General features: G+C 30.9%; 1 protein-coding gene across 1 annotated transcript in view; it reads right to left on the bottom strand.

The window, feature by feature from the left end:
• Positions 1–25569, bottom strand: part of LOC124535816 (connectin-like) — a 58507-nt gene extending 32938 nt beyond the window's left edge. The window contains exon 1 of the mRNA XM_047112178.1: positions 25447–25569. The gene's annotated coding sequence lies outside the window, so the exon portion shown is untranslated. The remainder of the gene's footprint in view (positions 1–25446) is intronic.
• Positions 25570–26738: the final 1169 nt, after the last annotated feature.

Genomic DNA, 26738 nt, shown 5'->3' with positions numbered 1-26738 from the left:
ATCATAAACGACATAAAAATATTATTATACTTTTCTGTAATCTGGAACAATAAAAACTGTATATGAAAACAAGCCTCCCATTAGCGTACGTTTAAAAACACACGACGAATTATTAACACTTCCTTACTCTATAATTACAATAATTTGTAAGGCACTTATTTGAATAATAAAGGCCACGAATTAGAGAAAATACGCTGTTTTTGGTATTAAGGCACCGATATACTATATTATATATTATTAACTGAGAGTCAAGAGTGCGAGAGTTAGTATGTTTGTACTTAAAGACCTTTGAATCAAGCCAGTGACCTATATACACCCTTTTACAAGCAATTCTAAATGTATTTTTGGTCTGAATTTACTGGTGCGCCAATCGAGCTGTATACGTCAGTGTTCAATGCGAACGCAGGGGCAATTATTTATTTGAACAATGTATATTTTATATATCATTTAAATTTCACTAGCATTGGGACTCTGATCGGCCCGTCTGGGTTACCAGCTTATCTGTTATTTTACTGTACGATAATAATAAATTATACCTCAGATCCGCTGATTATTATGCTTGGGCATTATGTAACCCGACAATATATTTTTTTAAATCAGTTGGTTATCGTAGTCAGATTAAATATATTATGACAATTGTGGTTAATTATTGCCGTATTTAGAACACGTACGAAATAATTTGCTACCGCGTTTCTGATACGGTAAGGTCTCGATTACGGAGAGTACTCCACCTTCGCATTTCCCACAACCTAGAATATGGGTATCTTCAAGACTAGAGTGAATAGGCATCTTTTAGGGAAGCGCGCCTCAGGCTATGTCCTCACTTTCCATCAGGTGTGATAACAGTCAAGTGCTAGCTTACATGTTTAAAAAAAGTAATCACTTCCAACCATGGACGTGGGTAGGGTACAAGACAATCCGTTACATTTTTAAGGCGCCACTAACCTTGGGAACTAGGATTTTGTCCCTTGTACTTACAGTTCATTAAATGTAAATGTTATGTCGTATAAATTAATACAAAAAATATAACGCAACTAAAACGAACTGCTAATATGCACTAAATATTAAAGTCGTATAATATATCAATTATAGATGTATTCACTCACGATGACCCCTCCACATTTAATTATTAGCGTGCATTGGTGTGAGTGACGTGTATTGGTATTACTTAAAATGTAGTAGTGTGCGTAAGATTACTAATGTAAGAATAAAGACAGCAAATAATAATTGAATTTTAATATTTATTAATGGACACCGAAAATTTAAAATGGACGCGCCTTCATGAGCGATCAGATCTATAAACACGACTAACAGTTAGAAAATCACGAAGCAAAAGTCTCAAGTTAATTTTATTAATTTTGTTAATTAAAGCAATTGAAATTACCACAATACAAATAAATAATTCTAGGTAATGAAACAAAATACTTACAGATAAACTCCGCAGGGTAAAGTAAACGTATTCCATAGAACATAGTGATTTAGATTGTAGTGGATACATTCGTTTCCCCTAAAATCTAATGGAGATGCGCACTAATGTTCGGTTACTATATTCAAACATTCGTTTCGCTTACGGCAGAATTGTCTACGAATTATTAAAAAAAATTGCTATTATCGAAATCATGTTCGTAATCACTACATAGTCTAAAACAAAGTCGCTTTCTCTTTCCCTATATCCCTTTGTATGCTTAAATCTTTAACACTACGCGTTTTTTTAATAGATAGGGTGATTTGAGAGGAATGTTTTTGTATCTGATACATGGACACTGTGATAAATTAGCAATGATCATTTAAGAAGTTCATAATGTGATGTCGTAAATAACAAATTAAAAAAATGGAATTGTCACTCATTTTATCCAGAAAAATTAATTTAGACTAAGATTTGAAAGATTTTCACAAATAATGTTTTAATATATAAGTCTAGAATAGTGCCAGCTTGTGTTTATTTTGCCTAAGTTATAAAGCAAGTCGAATACGTTTAAATTCAAGCATGTATTTTAGACGTGTATTTACTATAGCATTGATCGAGCAGTATGTCAGTGTAGAGCGCGGTCGCTGTGTTCATTATTTAAACAATGCTTCTATTTCACGTTGAAGCTCTCTATTTATTGAATAGTTTTTATATTTTATTTACACAATATAATAGACAAAGATTCTAAGTCATACGGCCTTACTAATAATAATACATCATGTTATGAGTAAAATGATATGATGAGTATTATAACTCACATTAACATTTATATAAAAGAGGATTTAATCACGTTATACTTATTAAATATTCCATGTGATGTATGATGACCCAGTGGTTAGAACGCTTGCATCTTAACCGATGCATGTTTCTAATTTCATCGAAATTCTGCCACATGTGCATTACACCAACCCCCATTGGAACAGCGTGGTGGAATATGTTCCAAAACCTTCTCCTTAGTGGGAGAGGAGGCCTCAGCCCAGCAGTGGGAAATTTACAGGCCGCTACTGTACTGTACTGTACTGTACTGTAGTACTTACTTCATAGAAGTACAAATTGAAGGGCAAGGATTCATTCTTCAGACGCGACATATTGTCATCCGTAGGAATGTAAAAGTGCATATAGGCTCTCAGCTGTCCATCATATAATCTCCTATGCATTGAATAAATCTTTATTGTACATTGATATAACTTCAATTATGCAAACTTCTTTCAACCAGTAACAACTATGACATGAAGTAATTTATATATCGGTAGTATTATTTTATTCTATACGTTTTTTCCATTACCAAATTGAATATAGTAAGTGTAAAATAACGCTAATAAATGAAGCGTATAATCTTTGTCACACCTTGAAGTATCATGTTTCGTCTTGACCTAAATCACAAATGTATAATATCTTCAAAGAAATTTCATTCTTCTGTATATAGGTGATAGAACGAAAATCGCACAAATACATGAATTTTAAGGACAATATGTCTTCATCGTGTCTCCTAGATAATGAAAAGTTATTTCAGACTCCTTTATATGCATAGCTGAGATATATGAGGCAGCCGAAACATTTGCGTTTATTAAGAAAGTTGTATTGGAGTATGGAAATGCTTATAAAATATCTCGTATTTTATCAATACTTGTAAAAAGTTATGTCTTATAAATATTCACGCAAAACGTTTTTTTTTTTTAAGGCATAGTCCGCCCATAGGCCACCTGACGGTAAGTGGTTACCATCATCCATAGACAATGACGCTATAACAAAATACTAACTAATCCATACATCGTCAATGCGCCACCAACCTTGGGAACTAACTTGTTATGTCCCTTGTGCCTGTACTTACACTGGCTCACTCGCCCTTCAAACCGGAACACAACAATACTGAGTACTGTTGTTTGGTGTCCGTAGGTACCAACCTACCCTGACGGGCTTGCACAAAGCCACCTATCACCAAGAAAACACAGTAATTCAGACAAATTTTGATGTACACTAATATAATTTCACTTCATAAGTTTCCTGTTAATTATATCATTCCTTTGAAACATACGAGGTAAATAAATATGATGATATACTTATTTATATTCATTTAATAGAAGATAGCTGCTGTTCTCAATATGTACTAATATATTTCCCATTTCTTTTTCCGGCAAAGACATGAGGGTTAGTACTAGTTCAATATATAAAGGAAGCTGGCAGATGAGTGCCTGTCAGTCATATTTCTTTTCGAACAACTTATCTGAAATAATATTTTTCTTTATGTTCTTTTTAAATGCTTTTATTATACTTTATGTAATAATCTAACACGAACGTTTCATTTTTATTTATTTTTTAATTCTAGAACCGAATTTCTATAGCATTTTGAGTATCAAAGGACAAAACCTACTTTTTGAGGTGAAGGTTTGCTACGCCGCTACGATGCCTGTTAGTGGATATACGAGATAAATTCTCATCCACCATGTTTAGCACGAGATGAATTATAACTACAATTTAAACACATGAATTAACTGGCTCTTATCCCAGGTTTGAACTCAGAATCATCACAATCATCACCTTAACCGATGATTCTGAGTGACTTGTGACCACTGCGATACATGCCGTGCTGTATGTATGGGTTTGCGTGATTTTTTGTAGTTAAACTATACATATATTGAAATATATTTGATCGCTTTGAATGATTTATTATTCTATTAGTCCCTTAGTGCACATCCTGTGTGACGGCGCACGCGGCTCCGCCAGCATAATGTAATTGGTCGTGTGTACGCCCACAATCAGGCCCAAACATTTCGAATATTTGATTCCCGCGCGCTGGATTCCACATGTGCGTTGTCTGATGCTATGGATGCTCACTTAGGCATTAACGAATGTTTAAAATTCTTTAAGGGCTTAGGACTGCCTTTTACGGTCTTTGGAGCACATACTATTGAATCTTCAATAGCAAAATTTGGGAATAGTGAAATTCCGCTTCAGGTAAAATACTAAAATAGATTGATAGTTTATATTATGATGTATTTGTTTATGACAAACATAGAAGAGCATCATACTATTTTTCATGGCAATATACAAATTGCCCTATCTAGGCTCACGGTGTGCCAAAATAAATTCCATGTCAAAAACCCGCAACTAAATTCATAGTGCAATCTCTGTCATTTTTAGGTGATTTTATTTTGAAAATCTAACAACTAAAGCCACTATCAAATACATTTAAGAAGCCGTGTAAAAATCTAGTTAGAATTTAAATCTATTTTCACAGTTCGCGGAACTAAATTGAAAACCAGCTGACGGGCTATGTAGATACGAGGGGTAGTAACTGATGGCACGGTGTATGCATCGTGACTCACGAGAGCTAGAGATATTATGGAGATACCTACGATATACCTAACTAAAATTGTAAATGTAAAAGCGTTTTGAGGTATTTATTATACTGATGTGATGTTCTGAAATAGAATCTTATCTTTATAGACCGCGTGTAAAGGGCAATATGTTAAATCAAGGTAATGAAATGTCCGCTCATCTATACTAATATTATAAAGATGTATTGATTTATTTTTCTGTGTTCGTTAATCTCCAAAATATCATTTAAAAAAATCGCTAGCAGTAAGCTACATTATTGCTTTATATTCTTGGGTGCTGTAGGGTATTTGTATTTATATAATGACAATCCGTTTTAATAAATTGCACCAGTGAGAAGCCAGAATGGGTGTCTAGTAGTTGATATACTTGTATACAAGGCTTGTGATAAGCTAAGTCTTCCAAATTTAATCTAAATGTATTAACCAATTTTCCATTTCACTCTACTCGTAATTGTCATTAATATTCTTATTGTTTTAGCTTGATTTTCATACATTTTACGTTATATTAATTTTAAAACTCCATATTTTATGTACATTGATTATTTGGTAAAATTGGAAACTATTTGGTTTATAAAAATATATTGTACAATGTTGTATGTTTCCCGACATATAAATATAAAAAACAATTATACTTTTAATGGAGTTAAAGTTACTTAAGATAAAAATTTCACGTGATCTATAATTTTCTAGAAAATATTGTAAGGTTATGCATATGTATGTTTTATCAAAAACTTATATGAAAACAATGACAAGTGACAATATCATATTTTTTTGTTCCTATAATGCTTATTTATGATTATTTCGTTAGTTTAAACTTTAAAGATAAGAATCAATAAAGTTAAAAATAATTTAACTGACATTATCATTATTTAATCAACAATATTATAATTATCAAAGATCGATTTTTAATAAAAGATACATCAGAATATAGTGCTTTCAAGTTCTTTTGAATAGCCATTAAGTCCGTAGGTGAAATCAACTAGGAATGCAGCATCATCATTCAAATACAATGTCACTTAGTTCCAATTTATGAAGATGTTCTCAGAATGTGTTCCTTTGACAAGGAGCTCTAGGTGAATCACAAACACAAAAGCCATTCGATAACGATCAACATGCTCCATCCGCAGCCATATTGGCTTTTATAATCATGTTAAGTAGAAAAGTTAACTTCGAACTCATCAATAAGTACTATAATCTATAATATGAAAAGCTATACTAATGGATTTCTAAATGTCCCTCATTATAATATCTTTATTTTTTTGTTCCATTGTACATGAAAACGATTAAGCCCTGCTGATACAATTAGGAGTAGAATAATTGAACAATATTACAAATATATAAATTGATGTCTTTAATATTTTATAAGTCTGAGTGAAAATTGTATTAATATAATTACATCAATGAATATTTAAAGTTGTACGCATTAAGGACTTAAATACGTACAAATCATGACCTTATGGAATGATGGCAAGAATGTTAACAGCATTCCCCCGTTAATTCGAAATTCCTATTCTCTGAAGGTGACAGGAGCCCTTTTTATTGTATCATTAAGAGTTAGCCGTTGCGGGAAACCAACCAGAACTTCTTGAACTAAAAGGAAAATCAGTCTGTTTTATAGCGAAATTATACCACTTAAAAAAAATCTTTACTCATTTGCAAAATAATAAGTGCTTCGAAAATACTCATGCCATCTCCTTCAGGACTAAAGTTTTTTAGGAATATAAAGTAAAGAGAAAAAGGGACGAAGCTACTCAATCTGCTCCCTGTTTAAATTCAAGTGCCTCTTTATTAGTCTCGTATTTACATAGAAATGATACAGATGGCAGCTGTTTGTTTACGACTTCTATTATATCACATTACCCAGGAACTTAATTAAAAGTAAAGGAACGCAAACTTCATCATGTAACAGATGTGGTTATTTAAACTGAACTCTGTTGTGTTTTTTTATGAAAATCAAATTGCGGATGATATAAAGAGAAAAAATTAAAAAGTCTCTTCCTTTCTCTGCTTGCGTACAAAACATTGGTATTATTATCGGGTAGGTTTTTTATGTAATTTTTAGTCGAACGCTTAAATGACGAACTGATAAGCTACCCGCACTTGCTAAGGCTACTAAACACTACATGCATTTTCCAAGCAGGTCCAATATAAAATCGCGTTAAAAAAACTCTTTAACTTTTTTACTTCAATAAAAATTTAAGATAATAATTTATGCAATATTTTAAACTCCTATTTATAGTATACTAGCGACCCACCCGGCTTCGCACGGGGAAAATACTGATACCCTATAAACTACAGAATTAGTATATTTCAAATTATCAGTAGTTCTTAACTATATTGTCCATATATATATACAATTTTTTTTTCGAATCGATCTCTTAAAAAAACCGCATCAAAATGTATTGCGTAATTTTAAGATCTAAGCATAGCGATATAAGCGATAAGCGACTTTTTTATACTATGTAATGATTTATTCATTTATAGTCAATATAAATGTATAAACTCATTTAAATGAATCGTAACTGCAGTGTCATTATGTAAGCACCCACTTCGTATCTGGCTCGGGATGTTGAAAATAAACTTACGGTGATGCGCTATTTTGATGCGTCTCCTTTAGATTTTATAATTAATTATAATAGTTAACGATATATCATTCTGACGTTTACCGTGCTCAGAGTGAGATTGCTCGGTGAGTTTCGAATTTGTTATCATAGAATACTTCTGCTGTATCTTTATTTAGCTAACAAAATATATACAATAATAAAACCATTAGTAAAGCAAACAGCCATTGTACGTAAAACACAAATATTCAAATACATACACGAGTCCGAAACTAAGGGAGCCTAATAATTAATAACACGTATTCACAATGTAACTTAAAACATAATATTACAAGGCTAATAAAGGTCAAAGTTAAGCCCACTATGTCCACAAACAAAAACAATAGCATCGCGGCACGACCACAATTGTATCGCGGTGAAACAAAGACGGGCGTCGGGGATGTATACTAACTTGATTTATTACACTTGGAAGGAAGAAACGGGAATTAAACACAATTGCGTAGGAGATTAATGTTAGGGGATACAGCGAATTTAATGCAAAGCCTGCCACGAGATAAGATTTATTTCTGATCCCCAAACCTTTATTCTTTTAATCAACTATGATAATATTTGATTGGATTTTTTGAAATTATACTCCTCTTTTTACATGTTATGGAAAAATGTTGAGAGTGAACTCAAAAACTACAAAATGAAGCTCGTTAATTCACCACATTCAACTGAGTTGCTCTTTATAGATTTCATACGTAATCTTATCTTACAATTTTCATTGGATAATTCATTTAAATTAATTTTAAATCTGTTTGTCTTGTGTAGTTGTCTCTAATATATAATTAGATTATGATTAATGTATTTTTTAGAATAATTAAAATCACTGTTAATTATACCGAATAGAAATTTACACATGCGTCTATGCATTACTAATTTACATATGCGTTACAATGTTACACACATGTACGTTTTTAATCTTTTGAAGTACTTATATCAAATATCATTATGAAATACATTTGTAATTATGGGAGTAAATATTCCAATAAGTAAGAACACTCCCAGATATTAGAGGAACAGACGAAAAAAACGGTGTAAAATTTTACAATCGTTTACATATTTCTTATACAAGAACCATCGTTTCCTACCCATAAGTGTAGGAAAACGATGCGTCCGATATTTAAATGAGCGTTAACTACACGAATATTTAACCCTAATCTAAAGTGTCGGTCGCATTTTAATACATTACGATTTGTAAAAAAGTTACTTAATCTTACAATTGATTTATGTTAATTAATTTTATGAGTAAAACATATTAAAAAAAAAACGTTTTAATGTCTACGATATAAATTATGTATAGAGAACCAACATTAACAATAAGTCTTAATTAAGAACTCGTCTATAAAAAATAAAATATATTAATAATCCATCTAAAAAGTAATACATTTTTTTATATTAATTAATAAATATTAATACCTCCCTTTAATCTTAATTACTGAAGCAAAAATGAAATTTACCTTTTTACGCTTATAAAAATCTTTATTGTTATTTGGAAGTATGAATATTAACGCTTTTCTTAAAACAAATCTTATTTTTTACTTGACCTTCTAAAGAGATTTGAAAATCGAACGTATTTGTAAGGCCAGTGAAGAGATTTACAAAGCGATTTCGGCTTGTTTGTATTAAAAACATCATGCTTAAATTATAGTACACTACAAAATAACTATAACGACGTAACTTTATTAACTTGGTGTGCGTGACAGCTACGTTTGTACCTCGCCAAATGTAATTCTAATTTACTCGTGTGCGTTTACTTGGACAGACCGTTAGCCACTAATTTTTCGAAGTGTTCTTCGCTTTGACAGTCTACCTAGACATCAATAAAATCAACGACATTGTCACGCTCTCCCTTTGGCAAGGGATTTATTTTTGTTGGTAATAGTCTCTCTTCGCGAATTGTATTCGTAATCGCGAATTCACTTTATTTCAATCAATCAAAATCGGCATTTAAATTAGCGGAAAATATTATAAAGAAATCTGCATATTAGGTTGAATTTATTTTTACCGTATACCATATTAAAGTGTTTTCCATTCCACACCGAATAGTACAACCTACAAATTCGGGCGACATTTAGGACACACTAGACATTTTGGAATTATTTTAATTTGTATGATTGATATATGATTTAATACTTTTTTCGAAATCTAATTTATGTTTTTAAAACAAACAATTTTATTTGTTGACAGTCACACAATAAGCTAAAATCAGTTTTTTTTTTTTCACACAGTGGTAAAATACGAAATCTTTCATAGTTAATATTCATCCAAGCAAAGATTAACAAAACAACGCTCGGTATATATATAAGTAGAATAAAAGTATACAAAATATTTTAAATCTCCTTTTTAATTTGACCACCCAACCATACACATCAATTAACGTAAATCAACTTTTCAGAAACTAAATTTTGTTGAACACGGTAACAATTTGTAATTAACGAACTGTTTTCGAAACTAATTTTGATTTAATCAGCAATAAAATTGTTCGATTCGTTAATTTTTACATTGAACAGCTTTTCGAAAAGTCGCATTTAGTTAAATAATTGCCTGTAAAAGTTTTTTCAGTTGGATAAAAACCTAAACTACCGTAAAGGATTGAATGTTTAATTAACGATTAATTGGTCGATTTGCTTTTTACGAACGTTTTTTTAAAACCGCCTTAAACGTCTAACGGCTTGAAAGGCCTTTTCTGTAGAAGATTTGGCGGAGTACTATTGCGAATTATTGGAGCTATATCTTAAAAGTTCCAAGACATCATTCTATAATCTAGCATACATGACTACTATACTTGTTTCTTATTATTTGTGTCAAATTCTTACTATTTTCATTTTTAAATATATGAATTTGAAAATTCTATTGCTTATGTTTAAATTGTTAGCTATAATATTGTGTTAAAGAACGACAAATACATTTCCAACCCAAAGTTATGCTTCATCTACACATCACCAAGATAAATCATTTACTTTTCATTAATTCTTCTTAATAATGATGATGATAAACTTCTGACTATTGACTGATTTTTAGTCACTATAGTCATTTTTTAGTGAACGATCATATGTATCAACAAATAGTAAGAGATCACCATCATCCACAGGTATAATCGCTGTTAGAAATTACAGTCTTTAGTCATTTTAACTATTCATAGCCAATTCATAACCCACCTTGGCTACAATATTATGACCCTTGTGGCTGTTATAACACTTGCTCATTTACCCTTCAAACTGTAACAGAAGCGATAGAACATTTATGATGGTGTCGAGATGACCCAGTGGTTAGAACGCGTGCATCTTAACTGATGATTGCGGGTTTAAACCCAGGCAAGCATCCCCAAATATTCATGTGCTTAATTAGTGTTTATAATTGAAGGAAAATATCGTAAGGAAACCTGCATGTGTCTAATTGCATAGAAATTCTGCCACATGTGTATTCCACCTACCCGCATTGGAACATCGTGGAGGAATATGCTCCTAACCTTCTCCTCAAAGGGAGAGGAGGCCTAACCCCAGCAGTGAGAAATTAATGGGCTGTTGTTGTTGATGGTCGGTAGTAGCTATGCAGAGCGGATTACCTAAAGTTATCACCATGTTAATTTTAGTCTTGTCACCAGTCCAAGTGAAATCATTTGACAAGACTTTGTGTAAACGCTTCACTAAGCTAACGTACTTAAAATTTCTCAACTTCGAACTGCTAATCATTTGGGATTTTAAGTTTAAGGTCCTTTGGGCCTTCAGCCTTTTTTACGAAGTTCGCAAAGGAGTTCAACGAAGCTGATAACAATATAGGTATAAGTCAGTTTAATTTAAACAAATTATTTCATGGAATAAGTGACTAAAAAACTTCTTTTTTAAATATATTACCGTCTCAAATATGAAAGCCTATCTTCCGTTCAGTTCATTGTAATTAATACAATTTATTTATTCAAACAAAACTGTATCGAGAACATGTATAGTTTATTTTAAACAGTCAAGCTGAGATGGCCCAGTGGTTAGAAAGCGTGCATCTTAACCGATGATTGCGGGTTCAAACCAAGGCAAGCACCACTATATATAAGTGCTTAATTGTGTTTTTAATTCATCTCGTGCTCGGCGGTGAAGGAAAACATCGTGAGGAAACCTGCATGTGTCTAATTTCATCGAAATTCTGCCACATGTGCATTCCACCAACCCGCATTGGAACAGCGTGGTGGAATACGTTCCAAACCCTCTCCTTAATGGAAGAGGAGGCCTTATCTCAGCAGTGGGAAATTTACAGGCTGTTACTTTATTTTACTTGTCAAGGGGTCAAGTAAGAGCGAGAAATCAAAAATGTAATTAGTCCGTATTTTCAAAATATTATTAAATTATTTATGTAAGACCTGTAATAGTTCCAAATTGCTCAGTTTAGAAGTGTTTTTAAAGTGAAAATGTTGCCATGGTCATACTTACTTCAAGACCATTTCAACAGCGTTTTTTCAAAGTAAAACTTATCACAATAAAATTGTTTAATAATGTAAAATACATTGGGTTCACATATCTGGTAACCGACGTACCGCATAGGACCGAAGAACTAAGGCTATAAAGCGTCTTCAACTTGGTATCTCGCGGGGAACATTAAAATAGCAAAGTTTCGTTAGTATCGCAGATGTCAAGTGGCGAATAAAACAGGAAAGAAGTTAAACTAGTAAGTTTTGGGGTTAGGAAATAACTTTAAGAAAAACCCTGACAGTTTTATTGTGCGTTATTGAGAAACAACATTTTTGTTTGTAAACTAAAGTAAATATGCGTCAATTAATCCGTAATTTTGCTCCTACATAAGATACAATGTTTAAAAAAAACAGCGTGGCAGCGCCACCTATTGTAATATTTAGTGAACTATAATTGGTACAAAAACTAAACATAGCTTTCATAATACGTCCCCCAAATATTTATTCAATTCAATTCAAGAGTAAATTTATGTTAAAAATACAAAAATAATTACCGAAAATGTTCATGATTTTATTAAAATCGTTTCGAAGATCAATTACACGCCTCGTTTCAACGGAGAGTAATTTTTAATCTGTTATCGAATCTGGTACCCGCGGGAACCATTCATCCATCATCGAGTCAAACACTACTGAAATTTCAATCAATAATAAATAATAACTATAAATACAGAGAATAATATAAAGATTCAGGTTCTCGATCCATTCATCAATTACAATGGACATATAGAATTTGATGATTCAGTAAGAAATCGCTAATACTATAAATAGACTATAAATAGAATAAGCAAAAAAAATGCTAAGCTTGCTAGGTCTTTTTATAAGAAGATTATTACGAAGGTTACGTTTTATATTATTAAACAGTATTTGTACGTTTGTTTGTGAAACTTACTAAATTGAATAATGCTAAATTTTTATTAAAAAAAAAAACAAAATTTGAAAAACCAAGCTCGGTGGTGACTCACATATCTTATCCAATGATAAGGTACTCAAACTAAGGCAAACAACACTGAATTTCTATGTGCTTAATAAGTTGTGCTCGGCGTTGAACTAGTTCTAAATCTTCTGTTCGAAATTTATTTTACATATACTTACTTTTACAGGACGTCTCTTAATTTGACTTATTATATAGCAGTGTTGACCAGTTTACATCAGATGGTATATCTCTTACCTACTTAGGTCCGCTATGTCCCTGCGTTTTAAAACTGTAATATCTTCGAAAATATTCATTTAAATTACATGCTGTAAAGGACAATATTGATCTATATTGAATGCACAATTTATTTAAGGCCTAATTGGATAAGGATTAATGCTATATTGCTTAAAATCGCTTCGAAAATAAGCCATTTTTTCTCGTAAAAATAAAAGATAAAAAAATGTTTATTGTGAGTTATCTTTAAGAGATAGACATATACCATCGCAGACTTTTTTGTAGACATTTTTGAGGTGTTTAATTCTGTAGTACATTATTTGGATCTATCTAGTAGGGTTCAGCCAGCGTTTACAATGTAAGCGCAAAAAAATTAAAAAAATTACGACATTACATGAGAAACTTTCGAATTATCAGTGTTACTTAACTATATTGTCTATGTATTATATATAAAAACCTTCCTCTCGAATCACTCTATCTACTAAAAGAAACCGCATCAAAATCCGTTGCGTAGTTTTAAAGATTAAAGCGTACAAAGGGACATAGGGACAGAAAAAGTGACTTTGTTATATACTATGTAAAGATAAACAGAGTAGAGATAACCTTCGCTTAGAAGACTTCATATTTTCCAGAAGAGATAGCTTTTAGACGGCAGATATACTTAAATTTTTATCCTGTAAATTGTATGGTAAATCATAAAATAAATTTAATCAGTTTAACCTCATTTTACTTATTTTTTTAAGCCTCAGTTTTATTTATTATTAAGAAATGCAAATTACCATTAAATCAAAAGTCATATGTGTCGATGAGATTGAATCCCGATATTATGTAAGTTTTAATATTATTAATTAAAAGAAAAACTAATTATCTAAGTGTATAACCATACCATACCATAATAACCATACCATACCATAACTATTAAAATCGAAATTTAATTATTAACCCCAACGTCAATTTTAATAACAGAAATCACCGACCTTTTGAAGTAATTAAATAAGTTTACGAAGTAATTAAAAGCTAGTGATTATTAAGCAAAGTTTATCAGTTTACAGAAAATCGATTTTCGTATTCGAATCGGTTTAGTAGAGCTATTCTGTAAGAACAAACTCGAAACTCACTTCACGAACACAATAATGAAAATACGATTACGGAAGGTCAGAATATGATACGCGATATTGATTTTAAAAGTCTTAAACAATAAGGCAGTTTTTAAAACATCACAAGTGTGAGAGTATAACTAACCCATTCATTGTCAATCACATATAAAGTTCTTTATAATTTGAAAGGTTTGATAAGACCACTAAAAATCCAGATACAAATAATGTTTTTCAAAATATTAAAACAAAAACCTTTTTATTTCAACACAGAATCCTCGTATGAACTTTTGCAAGAAAAATTAATAATATTGAATTTATTCTTAGCTACCTTTAGCTAAGAATGCCAAATTCACCGAGAAGAATTACTCTTTACACCAATCAATGTGTTCTAACTCATATTACCTTATAAACATTGAAGCATTGCACTAAGTAATTGATAGTAAAAGTGAAAAATACTGTCCGTTCGGAAAAGGAAATGACCAGCACTGAAAAGAACTGGTGAACAGAATTCGCTGACAAAATTGCAATCAAATATCAAAACTAACAATTCGTCTAGCTAGCCTTTATTTGCAAATGCTCTTGATGGGGTGACTTGATAAATAATCTTCTGTCTTCTTCTTACACATATCAAATCAAACATCACAGAAAGAATAAAAATATTGTCAATTTAAACATCCACAAACAACGTTTATACGTTAGATTGGAAGTCATAATAAAACAAGCCCTTTTCTTATGCAAATTAAATTCAATTTAATCTTGATTAGATGTTGATGTTTCGTAAGAGGAGAAATTTACACGGAGTTAATTAGTGACATGTTTCTATTTAAATGATTATCTGTGTTTATTTTAGTGTTCAATGAAGCGTGACTCGATGTGCATACATTAATATGTATAAAACATTGTTCGCTATATCATTGAATTCGTATATTATTATTATGATGAAGAATCGGCGTTACCCCAGCTGGAGGCGACTAACTTTTGGTGTAGAAATATCCTAAAATGTCGAATTAACAAACCCAGCGTTCAAAGAAGGCTATAGAATTCAACTAGATGAAAAATTACTGGGACTTTCGGCGAACCTTTGGAGAATTTATGTTCGGCATTGTAGTGTAATTGGTAAATTATGATACAACGCTCAAGAGAGATTGAGAGAGAGAAGTGTGATAATTGTGATAAACGGAAGAGATTTTCATGTATGAAGACACATCGAATATTGAGTTGGAATCTGTATTCGAATTCGAATGTTGCCATAAAATAATGTAACAGTAAAATTACGACTTATACGAAGGTGTAGCTTTTTATCATTTACATGTATATTGAAAAAGTAGAACAGTAGATGTTTGTCCTGCCTGTATATATGCATATGTATGTATCAATTATCATGTCAATTGATTGAACGGAAAATAAGTTGATGTGTTGACGTTATCTAGTGGCGAGTTACATCAAAGGCATAAAAACCTACTCCATAAAAATACATACGAGTAAATGTGCCAATTTTCATGGTGATCGGTCAAACGGCGTCAAAGTCTATTAATCTCAAATAGACATACCAAAGCCGATATAGCCCATTGGTCAGAACACGTACATCATAACCGATGACTGCGGGTTCAAAGCCAGGTAAGCAGCACTGAATTTTCATGTGCTTAAGGAGCTCAGTGGTCGCTCTTTTCCACCATTTCGATTACGTAGTATATCTAAAAATAGTGAGTCCACACTTTGTTATTTTTAATTTATAATCTTTGATTGAGTAATAGGTCTTATTTGTCAATGTTTTTTTAACCTGAAATTTTTAATAGGTCAAGCTAAAAATAGCCGTGGAATCTTATTTTAGAAACGAATACTGTGCCCCAGGAAGGATGTATTAACTTTGCGAAGTCGGAAACTATGTTTTATTAGTTTACCTTTCCTCCCCGTGTATATACAATGATTGTCACTGTTTCCTTCGAAAATATCTATGTTATTCTAGACATATTGTAAAGCAACTAATATAGTATAGTTATTTCTTTAAAATATCCGAACGAAGCCTGGAGCTCCAAAAATGTACAATCTTGTCAGATAGATTATAATCTGACAGAATTATAATTTAATGTGACATACATCGCAGGAACAAAGTGGCTAATAACGGCAAAGAATATAGACAATGGAAAGCCTAGGAGGAGGCCTTCACCTGAGAGAGGTCCGTGCAAACACATAATTCGGAAATATTTTTTTTACCTAGAAATCGAATTTAATTTCATATGCCTATTCAATCATCTTAGTTTTTATATTTAATTTGAAATAATTTGTTTTTATATAACTTGTAAAAAAAAACAATAATTTAAAACTGTATATTTCTGCATGGAATTAAAACGTTTTTTTACTTTTATTATTTTATTTATTATACACCTGTACAACTCAGCTGACGTCGTTTCACTTTTGAACATAAACATACATATACATATTATACACATATTTATATGTAAGATAATGTATAAGTGATATGGAATATTATATCATGATATTGAAGACACGGATACGATTAACAGAAGACTCTCAAGAGTATGAGTGGGGTTCCTACATAATCGTGTCTAAAGTGTACCCGTATAAGATACTACGATATTTTAGATTAAGACATCCATATAAAATACTATAAGAAGATATTTTAAGTATACTCCTCAGAGTAGTTATTAAATATATAAATAAGGTTCCTAATAAATAATTTAACTATAAAATAGAACCATATCATATATAAAATTATTATAACCAGTTATATAATAACCAGTTAAAAATAATTATGGTATACATATTACGCAACCGGTTTTTTATTTTTTAAATAAAATTTAATAAACAATTATACAGTCATGGGGACATGACAATGATTTGTCAATTGATTTCCAAATTGATTTGTATTTGGTAGTAGTATAAAGTCAAAGTCAAAGTCAAAGTCAAAAACCTTCATTCAAAATGGAAGTGTTTACACTATCTTATTGATAGTCGAAAACCTACCACCGTTACAGAATATAATACCTCAGACCTGAGAAGAACCGGCGAAAGAAACTCAGCGGGATCTATTTTATATTTTATTTTTATATTATCAATTTACAATATATAATAATAAACATATTTTTGTTATTTGAAACAGCCTGGAGGCGATCATCTCATTCCCAAGGTGTGCAGTCAACTAGGAAGTCATTAGTGTTGTAATATCCTTTAGCACATTCGCACACGCACACACGCTCTTTAACGATACTTTTGAATTTTATAATTGAACATTGTTGAATATTTTCTGGGATCCTGTTTTAAAAACGTATACATTGCCCAAAAAAAAAGTTACTAACCCTGTGTAATCGGGTACTAGGCGTAACTAGTTTATTCTTGTTCCTATTATTAATGAAATGTACGTCACAATTGTTGGGAAAATCATTTAATTTTTTGCGTATATACATAATATTGTCAAAAACAAATTGAGAAGCGACAGTCATTATTTTAATTTCTTTAAATTTACATCTTCACGAATCTTTTGGGCCCAGGTTATAAATTGCACGAAGCCCTCTTCTGCAGCACAAAAATAGTATCAATGTCAGTTGCATTACCTCAGAGTAGGATGCCATACGACATAATACTGTGGAAATAGCTAAAATACACAAGGTGAGCCGTATCCACATCAGACAAAAGTCTAATCTTTTTTATCGCATAGGCTGCAAAGCTAAGTCTATTCGCCAATTTACTTATATGGGGGCCCCATTAGAGCTTAGAGTCTGTGGCCACACCAAGGAACTCTGTTGATTCTAATACATCTAATACTTCCCCGTTTAAAAGTACATTCGTTTTGACACATCTTACATTGAGAGTAGTCAATTTAATACATTCTGTCTTTTTACTATTTAATATTAAGTTATTCAAACTAAACCAATGTATTATTTCTGAGAGAGCATTTTTCAAATCGTCAAATAAAAAGACGTCTTTTTATTTTAAAAATTAAAGAAGTATCGTCAGCAAACAATACTATCTCGAGTTTATCACCTAAGAGATGTGGCAGGTCATTTATATAAACGAGGAAGAGAAATGGACCAAGAATTGATCCTTGAGGGACCCCACAGTAACCTGAGCCCCGGGAGATCTCTTTCCATTTACATCAACCCTCTGAATCCGATTGCTTAGATACGAAATCAAAACACCGAGTGCAGTGTCCCTGATTCCATAATGACGTAGCTTCCTGACCAAAGGTAACAATAGGTAGTGGTGGTAGTGTTTAATTTGACCATCAATGAGAAAGTGTAATGCTTCTACGTTGAATAAAGTAATTTGAGTTTGTGTTTATAAAAAAATAGTGGTTAGGGAGCAGACTACATTATTTGTATGATTTACTCATGAGGCAGATAGCGAACATTATGCCCTCATAGTAACTTGGTAACTTAGAGTTTCCTGTTAGAGACAGTACGTTGAATTTGCTTAACAAAAGTGATACCATATGATTTACTCCCCGTCTTTGAGACTAGATTCCTTTTTAAAAATAAATCGAAGTCAACTAACTCGGAATTTTGTAGCTTTTTTTAACTTAACAGTGCATAAGTGTCCTTCTCGAATTGTTTAATTAAAGACTGCAAAACAACAGAAAAGTACAGACTGTTTCCCGCTTTTAAATTGGCAGTACTACAATTTTTTTATTCATCTAGAATAAACAATACTCTTAATAGAATATTATCAATTTAATATAATTCAAAGAAGTTATGAAAGTGAAATAATATTTTATTTATAAAATAATATTATTAGCTATTTATAAGTTGATTGGTTTGAGCAAATACGACCATATCTATTCTGATTTTCGATCAAAGCTTAAGTGGCCCTTTCACCTTCGTCGTAATCTAAAAGTTTATTTTATACCGTGTATTACATAACCCAAGTAGTTATTTTAATTTAAAGGGAATGTTTGTTTTTGTTGAAGAGCTCAGTGTGATATCGGGTTCCTCTGATAATTTGAGAGATAGCTTGTTGTGTACAATACTAAATAGTTTTGATCGTAATATACTACATTTACTAATAGTAATAAAATAATATTAACAAAATAATATTACAAATAGTAGTACTAATAGTAATAGTAATAATTTTTATTTAACATGAAACTGTCGAAAAGTAGTTGGTATTAAGTGAAAAGTCAATTTCTCAGTTCTCAAGTCATTTATTATTATAGGTACTTCTACAATTCTGTTTTATATGCTCGTATAATTAAAAAAATATATCTTTAATTTTATAAGGATATTGTATCGATATTGATATCGCATTACCATGCATATTTTTTTTAATGATATACTACTGGTGTTTATTGAAATATGGTACCCTCACTAGAGAAAACTCATTTTCTTATTTAATCATTTTATAATCCAATATTCATAATGTGTAGGTTTAAAACGGCTAGCTACAAAGACTGTACACGTTTTCCAAACCATAGACTGCATACGGTGTTTATAAATTTCCTCAGCCTATTTAAACAATTTCAAAAAACATTTCGGTAACTCCGAGTAATTTCTATCTCTTTAATTCGTAACATTTAGACTATTACGACGCTTTTACGCTTATTTAAAACGGGACTGGCTCGAGTAATCTCTGACAAACGTCTATAGGACAGCTGGAATTCTAGCCTGTATTTACTGCCTTTAAAAATGCTCGACTCTCTTCCGTAAGTGCCTGTCTTATCTTTTCCAATAGACGACTATCTATTCCGATTTATGGGTCAACTTTATTGAAATTGAACTGTAAGTTTTATAAGTTGGAACACTTGACTTAGAAAATTGAGTTCATAATAGGAATCATTTCTCTAGTTGACGATCTATGCAACTACATCAATCAACTTCAATAAATATGAACAATTCTTGACTTGGCAAATGCGTATAGAATGAAAAATATACTGATAATGTAATAATATTAGTAGGTAAGTTAACTACAGGCAGAACATATTAGTTTTGCCTGTAGTTACAGTTTAAACAAACATATTAATTGCAAAGATCGGTGGCGCATTGGCGATGTAAGGAATGGTTAATAATTCTGACAGTGCTAATACCTATTGATCTTGGTTACTAAGCATGTGGCTCATTTAGCGTCTACCTAGTCATGTATTAGTAATTATATAGTAGTATTTACCTAGTAGACATAACTTACCACCTACTTCTTACATAAGCAAGTATACAAAGTAATAATAAGGCGTGATATTAATATCAAGATGTTTTTATGTAAATATAAACGACTCCAAAAAGTACATGATACCCTAAAGAGTGTCAGTCACGCGTCACGCTACACTACAGATTGGTGGAACTGCGTGTAAAATTTCATCAGAAGCATGTATTTACATAGAGTATTTTTCTTCGATATCATGAACTCAGAAAAACTCAGACTCAAATCCGTAATGTTTCGGTTAAATTTTAAACCTAGAACTCAAAATAAGAGATGTGTCTGTAGTTTAGTTTTTTTTGAGATGGCTCAAATTGAAGTTTTTATACTTTGTTAAAAATATAACTAATGGATTTCCGAGCTGTTCTCTACGTAGAGTTAAAACAATGTCGCTTCCAGACATCTGAACGCTTAGATCTTTTAAAGAACGTAACAGCTTTTATTGCGGTTATCGTGAGTAGTAATAAATAGAGTGATTCAAGAAGTTTATATCTATAATAAATGCATATCATAGTAGAAAAATTCAGAGATTTTCTACTCAATAATTTTATTTTTATTTTCAATTTTTAATCAAGAATAATAAAAAACAATCCTCGGAATATAGAGGCTTATTGTACGCTAGGAAATAATGATTATACGCCACAAAAAATTACACGTGACTATTAATAAAATAATTGAAGTCAAATTAATGATTATTTTTATTTCTTTGTATGGAATATTAATTAATTTTAATAAATTTAAAAATATATATATATTCGAAAATTTTAATAATATTAAAAAATAACTCGACCAACCACAAAAAAAACCACGACTACAAAATATTTAAAACAAATTTATCGCGAAGTGAATAAAGGCAAAATTCATTCTCATCATAAAACAAATTTTTAATTGGAATTCAAATGTTGATTATTTGTACGATACATATTCTATCATTTATTTCAGGGCAGGTCAACAAATGTGTTACTAATGTATTTATATTTCAATCGAATCAATATCGTACATCAATAAAATTTTTAAATTATGACCATTATCGTTGTACTTTAGAATTTCGTTTTTTACGGTATAGGTTGGCGGACGAGCATATGGGCCACCTGATGGTAAGTGTTCACCATCACTAATAGACAATGAAGCTGTAAGAAATATTAACAATTCCTAACATCGTCAATGTGCCACCAACTTTGGGAACTAAGATGTTATGTCCCTTGTGCCTGTAGTTACACTGACTCAAACCGGAACACAACAATACTGAGTACTGTTATTTAGCGGTAGAATAACTGATTAGTGGGTGGTATCTACCCAGACGGGCTTGCACAAAGCCCACGTATTGATCTTAAATATAGTTATCGACGTAGTTATCGAATATGTACGATCACAATCGTTCAGAATCACAAATCACTTTAAACACCGCTGTCAATAAGATCTGTTGCTATGGATATATTCATCATTATTATCATAATCATTCTGTATCAGTATTGAACATAGAACTTCCCGTATATAATAACTTATAATTCCGTAATAAAACTTTGCCAGATAGAGTCAGGTATATTTGATAAAAAAACGTTAAATATCGCAGCAACTCTTGACATTATACAAGTATTTAATCAAAAGAAAAATATGATAACCTTAATAACTACATATGATGTAAAACAAATTTTGGTGTGTTTTGGGGATAAGATCAGTCCATATCGCTCTATGTCGCCACACTGTCTCTCTCTACTCAACGTTAGTATAAAATGTTTATTTTATTTAAGAAATAGACTTGTTCTTTCTAAAAGTGAAAAAAGTCCATCATTACATTTACTTTATTGTATGGTGTACAATAAAGTAAAAGAATTAAATAAATACAACATGGATACCACCTAAACAAAAGAGGAGTACAATTTTGGCGACCTTATCGCTACGTAGCGATCTTCCAAGCAACCAACCTGGAAAATATTTATTTAGCTTCGCATTTATTTATTCGTTTTCTTTAATTATAAATTCTTTCAATGACCTTTAACTACGATGTTTTATATCTGTGCAGCGTGCCGTCAAAGACAATTTTTTTTCAACATCGAGAGACAATTAATGTCGACATTTTTATTAACAATCATACTTTATTCAAGTAGGCTTTTACAAGCACCTTTGAATCTTCATTTAACAACTATTTTAAATAAAGCTACCACCAGTTTGGAAAGTAGATTCTACGTAGAAGAACCGACAAGAAACTCAGTAGTTACTACTTTTCAACATTTAAAAATACAGTCATGTTAGTTAATTACAATTATATGTATGTAAATTATCCTGCCTGGAAGTCTACAAGTATTAATTTTCCAATATTAGTAATAAATTTCACTTTGAAAACCGATCATAAGCTATTAAACAATGCTTATTTATGCTTCTTATCGCAAATAATATATTACTACTTACATTGACAGCTTAAGATGCCTTTAAATGTTTATAAAACCCTTATATAAATTACTGGCTTAGAAGATTAAGAAGTTAAAGTAACAAATCGCTTTATTTTTGTACGCTACAGTTATACTGAAGCACTCATTATTCTTATAAACATATATGTATTACGTAAGTATTCGTATGGTCTGATTTTTAGAAAATAATTTTTCATTTCCAGCTACTAAACATATGAAAAACATAATAATCTTTATGAATGACTGTCAGTGGGCGAATGCTTACAAAATGCGCATAAGAGTTATGAATGCTCTTGCAAATACGATAGTTGTCGCTTTCATAAAAACATTGCGTTTGTACGAATATAATTGTGATCTTAGTAATATTAATTTTTTTATCTTTATTTCTAATTATGTGGCCCCGTTTGAGTGTGAAATTCGCATTTTCAATTTAATTTCAAACAAAACATAAAACTGTTATTATATTGTAAATATAAAATCATTATGTTGAATATGCATGTGCTTCATTTTTGTGTTTATAATTCATCTCGAGCTCGTCGGTGAAGGAAAACATCGTGAGGAAACCTGCATGTCTTTAATTTCAAAGAAATTCTGCCACATGTGTATTCCACCAACAACAGCGTGGTGTAATATGTTCCGAGCCTTCTCCTCAAAGAGAGAAGGAATTAGCCCAGCAGTGGGAAATTTACAGGCTGTCGTTTGTACGAGTATAATGGTGATTTTAGAAATATTTATATTTTTATTTCTATTTATATGTCGCCCCGTTTGAATATGACATTCGCACTTTAGAGTTAATTAAAAATGTATGATGTCGCGATATGACAAAACATAAAACTGTTATTATGTTGTTAATATAATGTCATTATATTTGACTGAGTGTGATGTGGTAATCGTTTAAGTCAGTAAGGTCAAGATTCCTTATCTTAATAATATTATAAATGCAAGTTTGAATTGATGGATATTTATTACTGAATCACGTCAGAACGGCTGAACGTTTATCAATGACAATTGGCACAAGAATAAATTATAGCCTAAGAATAACGCATAGGTTACTTTTTAATCCGATATTGACTTAATATATAATCAATTACTCTTTCGTGTTTCCTATACACGCTTGCGAAGCTATGGGTGGAAGCAAATAAAATATAATATTTATTGAACGCAATAAATTTCACATCATAGATATATTTCATTTTCTTTCATCTGAAAAATTGACCACTTGAAAACTATGATCAAAAATGTGTTATAATTAGAATTATATGTGGATATAGACCAAGAGAGTTTTGATTAAATAAAGCCACTGCTATTTTCTTAAAATCGCATAAAAACTGTCTTATTTTACTTCTATGCATTTGTGTGATAGCATCTTCTAAACTTCGCAAAAAATTCCACGTGATTGTCATTACTGTTAATATAATTTCCCCAAAAAAGTTCTCAAATGTGAAAATGTTAGGTAAATTCACACTTATTAAAATTTTGTCACTTTAAAGCTAAGACAAATAAATATCAAAGAATTAAAAAAAATGCAAAAATATAATGTTAATTAATTGTATTGTAATTGTAAAAATTTTATACTGAGTAAGTAAGTAATATATTCATTGTGTATTTAAAAGAACGTGAAGATAATCCTAGAACCACATTTTTTTCTCTTCAAAATGAACGAAGCTAGTGCTAAAATATTGTTAAATCCATTCATAATTTTATTGAAAATTTTTCATAAAATTTAAAACAAATTTATCAGCTCTAATATTAAATAGAAATTAATTTCTGAACCATCGCGTAAAACTGGCAGACTTTGTGGAACGATTATTATAAAAGTGCTCGTACAGCTTACTTGAGTCAGGTACATTTTTAATTAACAATCTGACTGCGCTAAAGTAAATTTATAAAATCTTTACATGAATATTGTTACTAAAATAATTCGATCGATTCGATTTTTAAAAGTAATTCAAAAATAATAACTTATAATAAATAACTTATTATTTTTGAATTACTGTAATGTCATTGTGTGTGTTTATATCGATTTAAGTTTTTTATACGAATGTATGGAGCAACAACCGTAATGTGTTCTGCCAATAACGCTGATTTTTAAATCTTTATACTAAAAGGCTATTATCTTCAAAAAATAAAAACCTATATTAAAAGTTCTTATAAAGTAATAAATCTACTGTGTTTTTTTGCGTTATAGTAATGATTCTTGATATTAAGGAAAAACGAAATCAATATATTTCCGTAGACGAACGGTCAAGGAATGTCAAGAATCCTATAAAATATTTTTATGGGTATCTTGACATCGATCTGTACTTTTTAAGGGTGTCTGTATATTTGGCTTATATATGTTAAAGAGACCGTTATGAACGTCTGTACTGATAATATTTAGTCATCATTATAGTATATTAAATTTAATTGTTATCATCAATATTTAAATCTATAGAAATACTGATTTAAAATAATATTGACTTCACATGACAATTTAAATATTTTAAATGTTAAATATGTACTTGGTAAAATATATTATATAATAATAGCTTGCGAAATACTGGCACATAACATCTAGTTTAAGAAAAATGGCGTATTTTTTTTATGATAGATTACAATTTAAAAATGTTATATTTGCCTGATAAGGCAATGTTAAAAAATAATTAACATATGTTTCAGTCTCTAATTAATATATAACAATTAAACTTTAAGCCTTTTAAAATTATTTCCATAATTATAATAATAATAAATATTTATAAAAAAAAAATACAAATTAATAATTTATCATAGAAAAACTCACCTAAATTATTCCAAATCAACAAAACCACATGATAGTTCAAAAACACGCACAGTCAAGTACACCGTATAACTGAAACTTGATATTATAAATCGGAGTGCACACGTCCACCTAGCACGACGGTCCGTAAGCTACTGGATTCAAACTTGGAACGCCGCATGCATTCAGTTCTAAACATGCGCAGTGAAAATTTCGCAATACATTACTGGCTGGAATTTATTAAGCTGTATAGCATATTTATGGGACCATTGCCATTTTATAAAGGCGTCAAAGCCTTTTCGAAAGCATAATGACTGGTGCTGTTTGAACAATACTACGGCTTAAGTACTCTATTTGTAACATTTTGGGTATATCATTAATAGCACTGCTGATTATAATTTGATGTCAAAAAACCAGGCTATATGGTTTTCATACGTTAGTGTTTGTATGCTTTTTTTTTAAAGAAAAGTATTATCGTTTTTGAATGTGAAATCAAATGAAAAGGTCCCATAAATCTCTAAAAATATTATCTTTCCCACGGACGTTTCAAATTAAACAGTACGTTAATAAAGGAGATTCTCGGCTTGCGATAAATTTGCATTAATTAAGCTTCGAATATCGAATAAAGATTGATGTTAAACAAGAAATAAATTCAAATTAACAATTCGAATATCTTAAATGGAGTTCGGGATAAATATGTCGCCGCTTTTTTTCACAGGAAACTGTCAAACTCTCTGTCTGGAGTAAAAAGTTATGGATTCAAATATTTATTTTTAAATTTATATACTCGTATTTCCATAAAATAAAACGTATTGCAGAAATGGAACACCTGTACTGTATCATTGATTTTATATTTTTAAAGTCTAAAAGCTAAAGCGTATATATGCAAATATTCATCTTTTATTTTAAATTATTCTATGCTTCCATTAGTCGTTAAAACATTTAGACATTGGACCAAAACTGCAATTATTAGAAGTATAACTACTAATTTTTTGCCTCTATGAGCAAGTTCACTTTCAGTCCAAAGTATAGTAATTGAGATTCAACCAAGTTACAAGCATTATTGTCTACATCCTACGCGGCTATGATTAGTACAGTAACTATTTTTATTTGTACATATATTACTCTGATCCCAATGTCAGTAGCCAAAGCACTTGTGTTATGGAAAATCAGAATTAACTACGGTACCACAAACACCCAGACCCAAGACAACATAGAAAATTAATGAACTTTTTTCTACATCGACTCGGCCCCGATTTAAGCCCGCGCCTCAGAGTGGCGTACCCATGAAAACCGGTGTATATACTTCTTAACCA

The sequence above is a fragment of the Vanessa cardui genome, chromosome 15 (assembly GCF_905220365.1).
Source record: "Vanessa cardui chromosome 15, ilVanCard2.1, whole genome shotgun sequence".
Classification (NCBI taxonomy): Eukaryota; Metazoa; Arthropoda; class Insecta; order Lepidoptera; family Nymphalidae; genus Vanessa; species Vanessa cardui.
Note: the sequence above shows the minus strand (reverse complement) of the source record. Positions and strands in the feature narration are given on the sequence as shown.